The sequence below is a fragment of the Taudactylus pleione genome, unplaced genomic scaffold (genome assembly GCF_031769625.1).
Source record: "Taudactylus pleione unplaced genomic scaffold, aTauple2 ptg000010l, whole genome shotgun sequence".
NCBI lineage: Eukaryota > Metazoa > Chordata > Amphibia > Anura > Myobatrachidae > Taudactylus > Taudactylus pleione.
The window spans coordinates 11939129-11956258 of NW_028284413.1; positions in this window are offsets into that span (position 1 = coordinate 11939129).

Genomic DNA, 17130 nt, shown 5'->3' on the forward strand with positions numbered 1-17130 from the left:
GCAGGTGAGATTGTAGCAAATTCGCAGAGAAATTGAAGTTTCAAACACTCCACCTCCTGAGCTGCGAGTTTGGCAGAAACATACACAGATCAGTGTGATTTGTGTATGTTTCTGCATGTGTACTTAATTTAAAGTGTTTATATAAAAAAAAAATGATGTAGGGTCCCCCCCCCCCAAAAGACATAACAATCCCCGGACTGGTCAGCCAGTCTTGGTTCCAAAAATGAGGTGGAACAAAACGAGTAGGGTTTCACCGTAATTTAGGAAACAGCACCTGGCTGCAGGGCCAGTCCTGGTTTTAAACATAGGGGGAAAAATATTGCGTAGGGGACACCTATACTTAAAACCAGCACCAGGCCCAAGCCGACCGGGGTGTAATGCGACAACCAGGAGACCCTATCACCGGGTCTCCATGGCCAAAGCATTCGCACCCCAAGCTGATCAGCCCAAGCCGGGGAGGTGGGGACCCCCCCAAAAATAGGTCCCTCCTCTCCCAAAACCCCAGGCTTGGACTGAAGCCCAGGGCTCTTCCCCGCACCACTGGTCTGTGGTTATGGGGGCAATAATGTGTATATTAGTTGAAAACAGAAATACAGATTAAGAAAAATACGGATTAAGAAAGACAACAACAAAGGGTGGGTAATTAATGTACCCTGCCTAACCCTTACATGAGTATCTAATCACACTGCGGGACCGCTAGCGGCGAATAATTTCTCATGTGGACATGTAGAATAAGCAGGGATATAACTGAAATACCATACATGTGAATTACAGAAACAACTTGAATTCAAAGTCATTATTTAGACCAGGGGTCTTCAACCCGTGGCCCGCGGAGCCGTTCCCCGTGGCCCGCCGATGGTTACTGTGGTGCAGACTGCAGTGAGTGCAGTCTGCACTACACACAGAAACAAGCACACCGCCGCCACTGGCAGTGCATTTGCTTTGGCAGCCAGCCAATGAGAGTCAGACAGACTCTCACTGCTGCGCCCACTGCAGGAGCCAGGCTGGAGGTCACTCATGAGCTCCATCTTCCGGCTCCCGCAGTGGGTGATTGGAGAAACGTCATGACGTCTCTCCCATAATGCAGAGCGGGCCGGCCTGGGAAGACGGAGGAGCGGACGGCGGCGGAAGCAGGAGCCGGAGAGGGAATTCAGGTGTGTTTTATTTTTCTTTTTTTTACGTATGTGTTTTTGTCGCACTGCTGGGGGAACTGCATCGGGGAGGACTACTACTTGGGGCTCTATTGGGGGGGACCACTACTGGGGGCACTGCATCAGTGGGGACCACTACTGGGGGTACTACTGTGGGGAGGACTACTACTGGGGCACTGCATCGGGGGACCACTACTGGTGGCACTGCATAGGGGGGGGCTACTACTGGGGGCACTATATAAGGGCACTACTGGGGGCACTGCATATGGGGGGATTACTACTGGGGGCACTATATAAAGGGCACTACTGGGGGCACTGCATCGGGGGGACTGCTTCTTGGGGCACTACTGGGGGGACCACTACTGAAGGGCACTGCATCAAGGGGGACTACTACTGTGGGGTGAACTACTACTGGGGGCACTGCATTTGGACCACTACTGGAGGCACTGCATAGGGGGGGACTACTACTGGGGGCACTATATAAAGGGCACTACTGGGGGCACTGCATAGGGGGGGGACTACTACTGGGGGCACTATATAAGGGCACTACTGGGGGCACTGCATATGGGGGGATTACTACTGGGGGCACTATATAAAGGGCACTACTGGGGGCACTGCATCGGGGGGGACTGCTTCTTGGGGCACTACTGGGGGGACCACTACTGAAGGGCACTGCATCAAGGGGGACTACTACTGTGGGGTGAACTACTACTGGGGGCACTGCATTTGGACCACTACTGGAGGCACTGCATAGGGGGGGACTACTACTGGGGGCACTATATAAAGGGCACTACTGGGGGCACTGCATAGGGGGAACTACTACTTGGGACACTATATAAAGGGCACTACTGGGGGCACTGCATAGGTGGGGACTACTACTGTGGGCACTATATAAAGGGCACTACTGAGGGCACTGCATAGGGTGGGACTACTACTGTGGGCACTATATAAAGGGCACTACTGGGGGCACTGCATAGGGGGGATTACTACTGGGGGCACTATATAAAGGGCACTACTCGGGGCACTGCATAAGGGAGACAACTACTGGGGGCACTGCATGGGGGGACTACTACTGGGGGCACTGCATGGGGGGGCTACTACTGGGGATACTATATAAAGGGCACTACTGGGGGCACTGCATATGGGGGGATTATTACTGGGGGCACTATATAAAGGGCACTACTGGGGGTACTGCATCGGGGGGGACTACTATTTGGGGCACTACTGGGGGGATCACTACTGGGGGGACTGCATCAGGGAGGACTACTACTGGGGGCACTACTGTGGGGTGGACTACTACTGGGGGCACTGCATCGGGGGACCACTACTTGGGGCACTGCATGGGGGGGGACTACTACTGGGGGCACTATATAAAGGGCACTACTCGGGGCACTGCATAGGGGGGTCTACTACTGGGGGTACTATATAAAGGGCACTACTGGGGGCACTGCATAGGGGGAACTACTACTTGGGACACTATATAAAGGGCACTACTGGGGGCACTGCATAGGTGGGGACTACTACTGTGGGCACTATATAAAGGGCACTACTGAGGGCACTGCATAGGGTGGGACTACTACTGTGGGCACTATATAAAGGGCACTACTGGGGGCACTGCATCGGGGGGGACTACTATTTGGGGCACTACTGGGGGGATCACTACTGGGGGGACTGCATCAGGGGGGACTACTACTGGGGGCACTACTGTAGGGTGGACTACTACTGGGGGCACTGCATCGGGGGACCACTACTTGGGGCACTGCATAGGGGGGGACTACTACTGGGGGCACTATATAAAGGGCACTACTCGGGGCACTGCATAGGGGGGTCTACTACTGGGGGTACTATATAAAGGGCACTACTGGGAGCACTGCATAGGGGGAACTACTACTTGGGACACTATATAAAGGGCACTACTGGGGGCACTGCATAGGTGGGGACTACTACTGTGGGCACTATATAAAGGGCACTACTGAGGGCACTGCATAGGGTGGGACTACTACTGTGGGCACTATATAAAGGGCACTACTGGGGGCACTGCATCGGGGGGGACTACTATTTGGGGCACTACTGGGGGGATCACTACTGGGGGGACTGCATCAGGGGGGACTACTACTGGGGGCACTACTGTAGGGTGGACTACTACTGGGGGCACTGCATCGGGGGACCACTACTTGGGGCACTGCATAGGGGGGGACTACTACTGGGGGCACTATATAAAGGGCACTACTCGGGGCACTGCATAGGGGGGTCTACTACTGGGGGTACTATATAAAGGGCACTACTGGGAGCACTGCATAGGTGGGGGCACTATATAAAGGGCACTACTGGGGGCACTGCATAGGGGGGACTACAACTTGGGACACTATATAAAGGGCACTACTGGGGGCACTGCATAGGGGGGACCACTACTGGGGGCACTATATAAAGGGCACTACTGGTGCACTGCATAGGGGGGACTACTACTTGGGGCACTGCATAGGTGGGGACTACTACTGGGGGCACTATATAAAGGGCACTACTGGGGGCACTGCATAGAGGGGGACTACTACTGGGGACAATATATAAAGGGCACTACTCTGGGCACTGCATAAGGGGGACAACTACTGGGGGCACTGTATGGTGGGGACTACTACTGGGGGCACTGCATAGGGGGGGACTACTACTGGGGGCATTGCATATGGGGGACCACTACTGGGGGCACTGCATAGGGGATCACTACTGGGGGCCTGCATAAGGGAGACTACTACTAGGGTACCGTATAAGGCAGTGGCAAACGCAGGATTTTGAAAGGGGGGGTTTCCAAATAATTGCTTACAGAGCCAATGACAAAAAAGTCTAACCAGAATAAGCCTGCAATATACACTTTATTGTGTACTTCAAGTGTTTTAATATAAATAACAATAAATAATATAAATAACAAGGCATCTGGGCATAAAACTTGCACAATGTGATTTTTAGCAACTGCACATGTGCGAGAACCTCAGAAAGCCAGTACGGCAAATGTGTTACCCTGAGTGTACACACAATGATTCTGCTGCGATTGGATCAGATGGTAATGAAAATGGAGCGGCAAAGTGATGGGAGTTCCTGGGTGGTGACCTGAAGTGAACGCAAAAAGAGTGTTTCATGGGCATCTTATGGGAGTGTTGTGGGGTTATCAGTGAGAGCTGCTGTGTTCTCAGATAGCCGCAGCTACAGAGGTCATGTTTAGACGGAGAAAGTATGCCTAACTAGTCAGAGTCAGAAGGCATCAGTGCAGTGGCGTAACTATACAGTTTGCTCGCCAACTGCAAAAAATGTTTTTGGCGCCCTCCCTCCCATGGCATTTTGATAATACCAGTGCAGGGCCATCTGTAGGCAATTTGGCTCCTAGTGTGAACAGTTAAAAATGCTCCTCCATATCCCACAGTTTACATAATTTTTCCTCCTTATAGTAATGCCCATTACACATTATGCTACACACCGTACAAGAATTACACATTATGCCACATATAGTTATGCCTCTAACACCATTTTATTCCCCATAGTAAGCCTTCAAATTACTTTTCAATTACCTTCTCATTGCCAGGGGTCTCATGCTCGTTGTCAGGGGTTTCATGCTCGTTGCCAGGGGTCTCTTGCTTGTTGCCAGGGGTCACATGCTCATTGCCAGGGATTTCATGTTCATTGCCAGGGGTCTAATGCTCGTTGCCAAGAGTCTCATGGTCGTTGCCAGGGGTTTCATGCTCGTTGCCAGGGGTCTCATGCTCGTTGCCAGGGGTTTCATGCTCGTTGCCAGGGGTTATATGGGGGAAGATGCATCTCTCAGCATCTTCTCCCGACTGCTATGCACAGTGTACCCTGACAGACACTAGAGGTCAAGTAGCACCTCTAGCGTCTGTCTCCTATTAGGCGGTGGCCATTTTGGAGGGTATTTTCAGCAGATTCCATGTGGACGTCTAGTCTGCATGGAATCTGCAGCCCACTGTCCCTTACCTGTCTAAGGGAGCGGTGGCTCGGCTATTAAGCAGCCCGGGGGGGACACAAAGCACCCTGCCCCCCGGCCCAGCCCGACACTGGGCCAGGGGGGTTTCCAGGTACTCGGAAACCCCCCTGTGGGCGCACCTGTAAGGGGCACTGCTGAGGGCACTGCAGAGGGGGCAGTTATGGGACATGATTATAATTGTAGAAGGGGCAGTTATGGGTCATAATTGTGTGAGGAGGGGGATAAAGTCTAAGGGCCATATTCAATTTGGAGTGAAATGTCGGAATCGGCGATAATTTATCGCCGATGACGTCATTTTCGCCTATATCAATTATCCCCGTATTCAATTTCAAACACTTTTCGCAGGTTCTAAAGCCTTTTCACCACTGAAATAGGTGGCTAAAAAAAAGTGCAGAATTGGGGTTTAGGGGTGCAGGCTTAAAAAAAATAGCCTGCACCCCTGGGAATAGCCCCTAAAAATTACGTGTCAAAAAAAGTTCAAAAAAAAGATAGGGATACTCCAAAATATATTTAAATTTTGGGGTTTAACGAAAAAAATATATGGGGAACATGTTTTTAAATTAAGAAAATAATTCAGGGGGGTTCCCAAGTATGCGGCAGGTGTTTAAAAGAATGCGGGTGGTAGCGGCAGGTGCATTTTTGAAGAATTTTCAAAATGCACTTTAGGGACTTAAAAATAGGAATACCTCCATTTTCATGTACCCCAAATTTCATAGGAATAGTTATATATATATATATATATATATATATAAATCTAAGTGCTATTCTTCACCACTTCTTCATAGCCGCAAATATGCACCTGCCGCGGCTATTATACAAACCTTGACTTCCTTCAGCAGGCAAAAATGGGGGTACCCATAGTGATCCCCCATGTTTGGACATCTTTAGGGGGGTCCCAGGCACATTTCCCGAAAATTCCCATTTTTTTTCGTAGATCCAATTTCACCTGGTCCCGTTTTCGCTCCTTTTAAATTCAATACGAGGATAAAGCGGGCACGCACCCGATACTTTATCCCCAGAAAAGCTCCGATGTGGAGCGTAAAGTCCAGCATGGACTTTTCGCTCCCTAATTGAATATGGCCCTTAGTCTAAAGTCTAAATACTGCAGTATAGCTTAGTGGCTCTCGGCTTCGTCTAATATTTTAATGTGGCCCACACTGCCTTAAAGGTTGAAGACCCCTGATTTAGGCCGTGTGGTACTAAGGTTTTGATCTCGTATATTAGCCTCTTTTCTGTTTTCACTAGTGATGTTTCTGTACCCTTTGTCCGCCAATTATTCTCTACTTTTTGAATTCCTATAATTGATTTTATGCCTCCAATAGAGCAATTGTGTTTCTCTTTAAAATGTTGTGACAAAGAGTGTTTTTCAAAGCCCTTTTTAATATTTTACAGGTGCTCTACCCATCTATCTCTTATCCTCCTCGTGGTCCTTCCCACGTATTGTAATCCACAATTATAGACTTGCCTGTTCAGAGATGTGGCAGGATGACTTCACTGATATATATCTTTAAAGATATCTTTCAGTGTGTACACCCAATATCGCTTGTCCTGCACTGCAGAAAGTTCAAGGGAATCTTTCACCAATATCGTCTATACAGCACATCGTCTAGTGTGTATGAGCCTTTACATCCAACTAGTTGGTTGGTTGGAATGAAAATCTGGCAAGGTATGGAAGCAAATGACAATCAACCATTTGCTCCCAAACCCTGGAAAATGGACAAAAACTGTTGTTTAAACAAATTGTTTAGATCAAACATTTAAACAACTGAACGACTATTTTTGTCTGTTTTCCGGCATTTGGGAGTAAATTGCCGATTGTCATTTGCTACCATACCTTGCCAGATTTTCATTCCAACCAGCCAACTAGTTGGATGGCTGAATGTAAGGCTCCCCAACAGTTCAGGTTTTAGAGGTATCCATAGTTGAGCACAGGCAATTTAATTAGTATCTCAGTCAATTTGATTTAACCAGCTGTGCTCAACCATGGATAGCTCTAAAACATGAACTGTTGGGGTGTCTTGAGGACCACGTTTAGGAACCTCTGGTCTAGTGTATGGCCAGCTTTAGAAGAAAGATTGTCAGCTAACTAAGCTGGGTACACACTGACAGATACATTGGGCGATCAATTGATCGGCCAATGTATCTGCTGCCCTTCGGGCAGTGTGTACCCGTGACATGTCGGTGAACGTCGACGTTCACCGACATATCGCATTGGCTGTGCTGCACAGCCGATGAACAGATATGTCTGCAGAAATATCTGTCCATCGGCACACACACAGCGGTAGCCGCGAGGAGGGGGCGGGACACAACCCCAGCCCGCCGGGCAGGCACAGATGATGGTTGTTCAGTGTGTACGAACAACCATCATCTGCAGATGTATCTGTATAGTGTGTACCCACCATTACACTGAGTATGCTAAGAGAAACAGGAATCTGAAGCTTATCTCTTCTTTAAACAAGTGCAGAGTTGTGACACTATGGTAGTTATCATATAAATCAAAAGTGTAACATGAACTGTTAAGTAAACATAGCACTTTGGAATAATGAGAATTGCAGGCTGGAGAGTGTTACCCTGCCACAATAGGTCACTAGTGTAGTAATTGCTCCATTCTAACACAGTACATGCAATGGTCATTATTACTGTGGCAAATGTATTCTTCTTATCTTTCAGTAACAGTAGGCTCTGGAAGAGTTGAACAATGCTTTAGTCAACCCAGGGGTAACCATATAAGAGTGACAAAAAGGATCAATTTGTGTCACCTTGTTTGGTGAGAGGGAGTGGATTGGTACTATAAGTGAGGAGTGGAAAAAGGGAAGGGAAATTGTATATTAATGAGAGTTTTAAAGTAGAGCAATTGAAACATAACAATTATATTTAGCTATAGGAACAGATCAGGGGTGCTCAATGATTTGGTAAACATGACTTACGGGGAGTGGCCAAGGTAGACATGGAGTAGCACACACACTGGCAAGCTCTCCATCAGCTTTATCCTGTCCTGACATCCTGTGCTCTGACCCATGGTGTCAATTGTGGCCTGTCGATGGAAGAAGGTGCGATGGCTGCGGGTGAGTATCTTGGACTGGCTCCAAGCACCAGGAAGTCCCCTAGCAGCTGGCCTAATAGTGTGGCCTGTGGAGCCTGTGAGTCACGTGGGACACTGAGCGGTCCCGCTCTGCTTGCCTATACTGCCCCGGCGGTGACTATCTGCAGTGAGGGGTGTGATTACAGTGTCTTGGTCTCTATTGCATTAACATTCCACTGCTCCAGCCTCCTCTGCTGGACTGCAGGACTTGCATATTGCTGGCTGTGTGGTGCCCTGCTGTCAGCTCACAATCTCTTCCTCACAGCTCCTGTCTACCTTAACCCCTTCAATACCATATACTCTATTCCTCCTGCATTGTCATTTGCCTCTAGGACAATCACTATGGGGAAGTCTTACCATAAATATGCAGCAGTTATATTAGAGCGCTATGTTTTGCCACTGTTACAAGTCGCGCTCACATATTGTTCCTGGTGCCGTTCCGTTGGTTGCTAGGTGATCCAGACACCGCAGGATGGCATGTGTTATCCACAACACGGCATGATTGATTCCTGCTCCTATTTGTACATGCCGACCTTTTGCCGCCTCACCGACTATAGCGTTCCCTGTGGATCTCTCAGCTCTGCTGCATGGTCAGCATTATTGTTAATCCTGGTTGTTGTGAATCCTGTTTTCTGGCTCTCTAGCCACTCCATCAGCCTCCAAGCCTCCAAGCTGCTACTGGCTCTCAAAGCCGCATCACCGGCTCTCAATCCGCTCCATCAATTCTCCAAATTGAACCACTGGCTCTAAGCCACACTATCACTCTCAAAGCCACACCCCATCGGCTCTCAAAGCCACATCACTGGCTCTCAAGCCGCTCCATCAAATCTCCAAATTGAAACACCGGCTCAACACTGCACCATCAGCTCAAAGCCGCACCATCAGCGCTCAAAGCTGCACCATCGGCTCTCTAAGCCACACCACCAGCTCTCGAACCACTCCATCAACTCTTCAAATTGTACTACTGACTCTGAGCTTCATCATCGGCGCTCAAAGCCGCACCATCAGTGCTCAAAGCCACACCTTCGCCTATCAAAGCCGCACCACCAACTCTCAAGTCACTCCATCTATTCTCCAAGTTGCACCAGCGGCTCCCAGGCCACTCCACTGACTTTTGTTCTCTTATCCAGTATCTCACGCAATTCTCTGGTTCCCAGAGGTAATCCATGTAAACTACTACTACTCCGAGTTTTAAGACCAGGCAGCCACTTAAGTACCAGTGAACGCTTCCAGTTCTAAGTGAACAGCAGGTGGCCTCGTTAGCCTGGGTTCTCAGGTGTTTACACGGAGCAGCCTTGGGATCCATAACAGCGACACAACCTGTTGGGTTCAGGTAAGGCCACCAGGTATGCCATATTTGGGGTTAGGTACACAGGGTGGGGGGTTGGGTTGGAATGGGTTTGATTTGTTTATTTTGTTTTGTATCTTTGATATTTGTTTTTTGTGGGGTTTTTTTTCTTTCTTTTCTGTGTTTGATTTGTACATGCATATTTTATGTGTTTATTTCCGACACTCTGAGGGCTGCTTGGATTTTGGAGTTATTAGTGTATGATTTCTACTACTGTCTAATGTCTGTTCACCAAATTAAAGCCTTATATCTCTGGGGGATAAACAACAAAATTAAGAGAGCCTTGGTCCTCTGCCAAATCCGCCATTACAGATGTGAAATTGTATGCTGAACTAAAATTAATTTAGTGGGAAATAAGCTAATGTCCCTTAAAAGACCTTGGTTTGGCTGAGCATTCCACACTTCACACACTTCCTCCTCCAGAGGGTTATCTAACTTCATACAGAAAACAAATTTTTTATGTTAAAATCTATGGAAAGTAACCCATGGGGTGCATTGTCAGATTGATTCTGTGCAACTTCTATTGCTATTCCCATGAAGTATTGAAAAAAGGTGTTGCATTTATAGCTACCGTATGTCTTTTGAAACATCTGGGAGATTTTAATAAAGGCTTGGACTCCTAATTAGATAAATGGGGTGCTCCTTCCTCAGGTAGTGTTAGGTTTGAGACTATTGTGACAGAGCTGGGCCTGGTGGATGCTTGGAGAGTGAGACATCTGTGTGTTTGACAATTTTCTTGTATTTTCAGATATGCACCACTCATTCTCAAAGATTGACCTCGCTTGAGCTTGGGCTGATCTGGCAAATCAGCATGGGCAACCTTTCTAGAAGCTTAACCCATTTTGGATGATGCAAATTGGGGCAGGATCTGAACTAGAAGCTTCCTGGGAGGGTTTTTTCTGCCAATCAGCACCTGCCCCTGGCTACAGTAATGTTGGATGCATCTACAACCTTCCTGATGGGCACTTTAATTGAGCATGTTGCTAAGCTTAAAGCTTTCTATAGAAGTGAAAAAAATTAGAACTAGAGACATCCTGTAGAAATTTGGAACTGGCCTATCTGCCAGATGAGCTGGCTAGCTACCCAGAGGAAATAGAACAACCATTTTCTAGCGAAAATAAAATGCAGACTGTTGTTTGCTGCACGTTCCCATACTCTTTTGCAGATAGGCTGGGTAGCAACCTTTCCAATTTGGCTAGGGCCAAGAGGTTCTCTGTGGTGGTTGTAAAGATTATTGATACTGACAGAGTGGCTCAGATGCAGACCCCAGATATTGCTGCATTCTTCATGCAGTTTTATAAAAAATTTTATATGTGTGGATTAACCTGGAGTCCTACATACCAGACATTGGAGCTCCCCACTTTGATGAGGTTAGGACTTATTTGGACTCTCCATTGATGCTGGAGGAGGTTGATGCGGCCCTTTGCTCCTCCCTTGGTGGTAAGGCTCCTAGACTTGATGGTGTACATACTAAGTTGTACAAAAAGCATGCTGGTTTTAATGTTCAGCATTTTCTATAGTTATATATTAGTTTGTAGGAGGGAACACGTCTTCAGCACTGTATGTTGGAAGCTCTTATTATTGTCGTGCCAAAGCCGGGTTAGGATCCGGAACTTCTTGATTCTTATTGCCCTATATCATCTTCATACAGATGCCAAGATTTTGGCTATATTACTGACTAACAAGCTCAATCAGGTAAACATGCTTATGATCTAGATGAATATATCTAAGTAAAGGCAATGTGTGTTAGACATGGACAGCTAATATTATAAGTTCATATTTTTTTTAAATGAGTAACAGAAAATAAAATAAAGAAAAAGCATCATATTGACTCATCATGCGAGAAGAATCAAAACAACAGGATCCCAAAATGTGCCAAGAACATGGAGAAAATAAACTGACACCAGAATTTATTGGGAGAAAAAACTGGAGTGGCCAGTGGCAGTGACCTCTGCCTGTCTGTATCTCATAACATGTTCAAGCAGCATAACCAGAACAATGTTGCTGAAGACGTTGGGTGTACTCATTAGACTTATGATTATCAATTTTAGTTAGGTATAGATAATATGGTGGACATTCATGCTAAATGAAGATATCAAAGATGTAAGGTGATATTCACTAATACTGAATTAAAGCTAAATGAGTCTGTTCATCAACTAGTATACAGAGTATATTTACTAAAGTGAGAGTCTTTAGAAGTGGAGATGCTGCCCATAGCAAACAATCAGATCCTACTTAACATTTAACTAGCACCTTGTAGAAGATAATAGCTAGAATCTGATTGGTTGCTATGGGCAACATCTAAACTTCTAAAAACTCTCACTTTAGCAGTTATACCCCGTAGACTCTAGCGGGGTTTCAAATTGAAGCAGGCAAAATCTCATTGCCATTTTATGAGGGACATTTTTGGTGGCATGAGGAGGACTGAGAATTTGAGGTATGTCCAATTTGGAGAGTATGGTTTGGCTTTGATTGACTGTTTTGCATACAGAGCATTAGATTCTGTGAATACTTGAAGACTGAAAGGGAAATACCATCTGTATTTATAGTTGTAAATTCTTAGAATTGTGTAAGTCCTTGGAGCTCTTGTCATTTCTGCACTATATAAGGAGCAAAGTTGTGAAAAAATAAAATAAAATATAAAAATAAAATATGTGTTCAACATAAGGATGGTTACAAGAAAAATGGTTATTATTAATTATAATTATCTATATGTTTAAACTTGCTTTCATTCTGAGACAGGTAATAAAATGTAAAGTAAGCATCTGGTGTACCGTTTTATCTAAGGAAGAGGGAAGGTGTGAATACCCGTTGCTTGAAAACGCGGCAGGCAGTCATCTTTTTTTATCCTGTCAGTATGATTAGAGAGATTGGGAAATTATCTCAACTAATGGAGCATACAGTCAGTACACAATCTGATTAAAATCCATACTTGTAGAAATGTTATTTTAATGCATTCTATTGCCAATTTGGAATTAGCTTGTTTATGACATTATTGTAGGATGAAATTTTGGGTCTGATTCAAAGGTGGACGCAGTTTCAATGCCGCATGCAGGCGGCCAATGTTTTCAGTCTGCGCATTCGTCGCCTAAGACGTACTGTTCATGCGTCCCTATGGTCTTCGCCGGGAGCTGCAGAATGAAGTTGGATGCAGAGAGAGGCAATTTCAGTAGGTGTTTCTGGGTGGTAACTGGGGGGGCTTAACCATACATGGGGCGAGTTATGGGCATATCATAGACAGCAACTGCATCTCTTGCATAGTTGCACTAACAATGGCAGCCGTGTTCAGACAGATAATCTGCACTTCCATAGACTGATGCAGTGTTATTCACTAATTAGAAGTAAATTGCTCTAAATAAAAAGCTCATGCACAAATAACATATTTTTGCCCATAGGCAGAGTTGTGCACAGATGTGTCCAGTTCAAAATCGTAAGCACACTTGCATGCTTTACAGGCATCATCATCACCAGTGTATGTACCACCTGTACGCTAACAGCTGGGAAAAGATACACCTCTTATCAGGTGTCTATCTATGTTTCTGCTAGTCTCCGTGAGCTGCACTTGTGTAAACATGCCCTTACTATCCTTGGCCTGCGTCCAGGGCCACCTGACAAATTATTATCCGTGGCCTCCCTTTCCTTTAAAGATGAGTTTAAAAAATGTTATATCACACAACCTAACTGTACATTGATATTCATTGAAAACTGTGGTAATTAAATGACTAAGTTTACTTGCTGTCTAATTTTAATTTAATGTGTTGGAGTCTAACTAGACTTTATAAATCAAGCAACATTAATGTTCAGCAAGGCTGCCATAGTCCATGTTAGATTCAAAGTGTCAGATTATAAGTGTAGTTACAATTTCATAACTACGACGGAGGTATGCTCGAAATCTTACTGCTCCCATCAGATGCTGTTATATTGATTGCAAAGCACAGATTTGGACATTTATTTTAGGTAAATTGCCACTACTTTTATATTAGGAGCAATTTCTATGAAGGAAGTTAGGATTTTTTTGTGAATCTGTGACGCTCACCCACCTTCTCACAAATTGTTTATCTTAGACTTTATTGCATCCCAATTTAGTGTGTGTTGTGCACAGGGAGTGGGGTGGGGTCCCAATCTGTGAGCACACAGACACATGTTTGTAACTTTAGTTATTAGTGTTCAGTAAGGCTGCATAGCCTGTGGCTGCCATAGTCCGTGTTAGATTCAAAGTGTTAGATTATAAGTGTAATTACAATTTGATAACTAAGACGGAGGTACACTGGAGTTAAACTGGAAGAAAACTGAGGGAAAACATCCTCAAAACCAGAACACTTTCTGAACAACATCAAGCAACATAATTATGTGAGTTACCGAATTCACCATCAGCTGCTGGATGCATATCCAGGAAACTCCTTACTGCACTCGCTGCTTGGCCGTTGCAAGTACTCCCCTATCTGCTGCAGCTCTTGTTGATTGATCTTTGTTGTTGAAAACACCTCTGACTGGATCGCCTCTGTACATTGTAATTTTTGCCTTCATACTACAGAAAATCTTGTTTGTACTGTATTGCCTTTTTCCATTGCATCACATCAATCCACTTTAATAATTCTTGTAATAACTGATTCCTTCTCCCATTACTCACATATCTCTCTTTATATATCACTTTGGGAGCTGCGCTCATACATTAGCAGCACTGTTCTTTTACCTGTATTTTTGAATATTTAACAACTTTTATCCACACTGCCTCTACATCACACAGCCTCCACTCCAGTTTTCATCTTACTTATTACCTCATCCACAGCATGAACACCCTTTCTTCAAACACCCCCATATTTAATGTCCACATAATCCTCTCCTTTATCCTTCCTTTTCATTTTACTTATTACCTCATCCACAGCGTGAACACCCTTTCTTCAAACACCCCCGTATTCAATGTCCACATAATCCTCTGCTTTATCCATCCCTATCCTCCCCATCTTGTCTTCTCCACTTGCTGTTCCCCCTTTTTTCTCTCATCAGTCTGCTTTCCCACCCTCTGCTTCTTTCCCCTGCCTTTCCTGTTCCTCCACTCTCAACCACCTCCCTCCCTCCATGGCCTTGCTACCCCACCACTAAGACCCATTCCCTCCTGGTTCTGCCTGTCATGTCCAGGGCTGCCAAGAGAAATTCTGGGCCCGGATATAGCAACATTCTGTAGGACCACAGCATGTTGGGCATGGCTGCAGCCATTTGTGGGTGGGTCTAGCATGTGAAATGCACCCACTCACAGGAGCATGGCATAGCAACCAGAAGCTTGGACAAAGTATTCACTACTGTATTAGGATAGCAGGACAGTCCCATAATAGCTGCATTTTTAGTAGAGATGAGCAGGTTCGGATCTCAGAGATCCAAACCCACACGAATTTCAGGGATCCGGGGCGATCCGAGTGACACACAGATCTCCCTGCCTGCCCTGTATCCCTCACCCGAGTCAAAACCTTGTGATCCCGCTGTCGGGTCGCAAGGTTTTGGATTGAGTGGGCTTAACGCTGATTGGCTGAGAGAGCCGTCTGTCATGGCTCTCAGCCAATCAGCGTTAAGCCCATTGAAAATGAACACAGAAGAAGAAGATGGCGCCCCCGCTGCCGACACCGCCAGCACCCCCAGTGGCAGCTTCCCCCAGTGCCGACACCACCGCTGCGCTGTGTCCTGTCACTCCAGCCTGCTGCCCTGTCTCTCCAGCCTCCTATCCCCTTGTGTCTTGAGCCTCCTGTACCCTTGTGTCTCCAGCCTCCTCTCCCCTTGTGTCTCCAGCCTCCTGTCCCCTTGTGTATCCAGTCTCCTTGTGTCTCCAACCTCCTGTCCCCTTGTCTCCAGCCTCCTGTCCCCTTGTGTCTCAAGCCTCCTGTCCTCTTGTGTCTCCAGCCTCCTCTCCCCTTGTGTCTCAGCCTCCTGTCCCCTTGTGTCTCCAGCCTCCTGTCCCCTTGTGTCTCTCCAACCTCCTGCCCCAAAACTACAGCCTTCTGTCTTTCCAGCCTCCTGGGCCCTGTGTCTCTCTGCCTCAACCACCTCCCCTGTGTCTCAGCCACCCCCTCAGCCTGCATCTCCCAGGCACCCCCTCACCCTGTGTCTTGTGTCTCTCAGCCTCCCCCTTGGGCCTCACTGCTCCCAAAGACAGTCACTTTGGCTGCCAAACATAGACACAAAATCGAGGACCCTTTCACACACCACACACACATTGTTACACAGTCTGGGGCACACAATATAGTGTCCCCTCTCCCTTTTGCCTTGCAGGCCTGGTGGTATAGTATAAATTGCTGGGGAATTGGTCCTGCAGCTGCTCCGTGACCGCTATCTCCCATACACTTAGTCTGTTCACCCCCTCCCCATCATTCAATCCTCGAGTCCAGCAGCACTGGGCATAGCAGTGGGAGCCTACACAGAGTTATAATCTCTCACTCACATTAAGGAGCTGGGTCTCTTGCACCAGGCATACAATAGTTACACTTATCGATGTCCCAGCCTGGAAGACCTTTGAATTCCATATACACTTTAACATCTGCAACCTGGCGCGGTCGGTGCTCATTGCTGCGCCTTAGCTGAGGGCAGCAACATGAGGAGGATCAGTTCAGCACAGAGCATTACCTGCTGTGTCCATAGTGGCAGCCACTGGGAGTAGAGAAGGCACCCATTCCTGACTGTGCCGCTGCTGCAATGACAGGGATACCTCCATTGGGACACAAAGTACTGCTCCCCGGGCCAGGGGGGATGGATGGACTTTTACCAGTCACAGGGGAGATCATAGGCACCACCCCTCCAGCAGCTGTGGCATCCCTGGTCAGTCGGTGCCAGAGGCCTCTGCACATAGCGTTGTCTCAGCAGATGCCCGACAATAGGGATTGCATTGCGGCGCTGGGTAAGCTACAGTACAAGCCACGCCTCCACTCTGCAGACCACTTAGAAACTTCCTGGAGCAGTGCAAAATTTGAAGTGCCAGTATTCCATACCATTGCATACCATCACAATTCGAGCACTGTATACATATATATATATATATATATATATATAGTGGTAGAAGCACTGGAGAAGTCTGGGATGGCATATATGTGTGTCCCAGATTCCAATCTTATGTGTTTTAAAACCCCAGGAAAAGTCTGTTATGACAAACAGACCAGAAGTGTCAGCTTTTGGTAAAACCCGGATAATGGGTCCTAGGGGTGTGGATGTGAGAAGAGAGGGGAGGGATCCATCCATAGGCCATTCTAGGTGTTGGGCCTTTCAGTCTGAGAGCAGGCTGATTAGTAGTTGCACCTGCAAGTGGCTCAGATAAGCTGTGTTAGGTTTTGAGTCAGTGTCTCACATACCCTGGAGGAGAACAGACATTGAGGTTTGTTGAGAGACACTGTGTTATTTGGAAGTGCTGTGTTTGTGTTTGTGGTAAGGCAGTAGGCCCTGCCATTTGTAGAGAGGGAAAAACCTGTCTACTTAGTGCCCAGACGGGCTAGGATTTATTTTTATGTTTTGTTTATTTTGTTGTTTATGTTGCACAATAAAACTGGTTCCGACCAGCTTGCACGAAAACCCTGGACTGGTG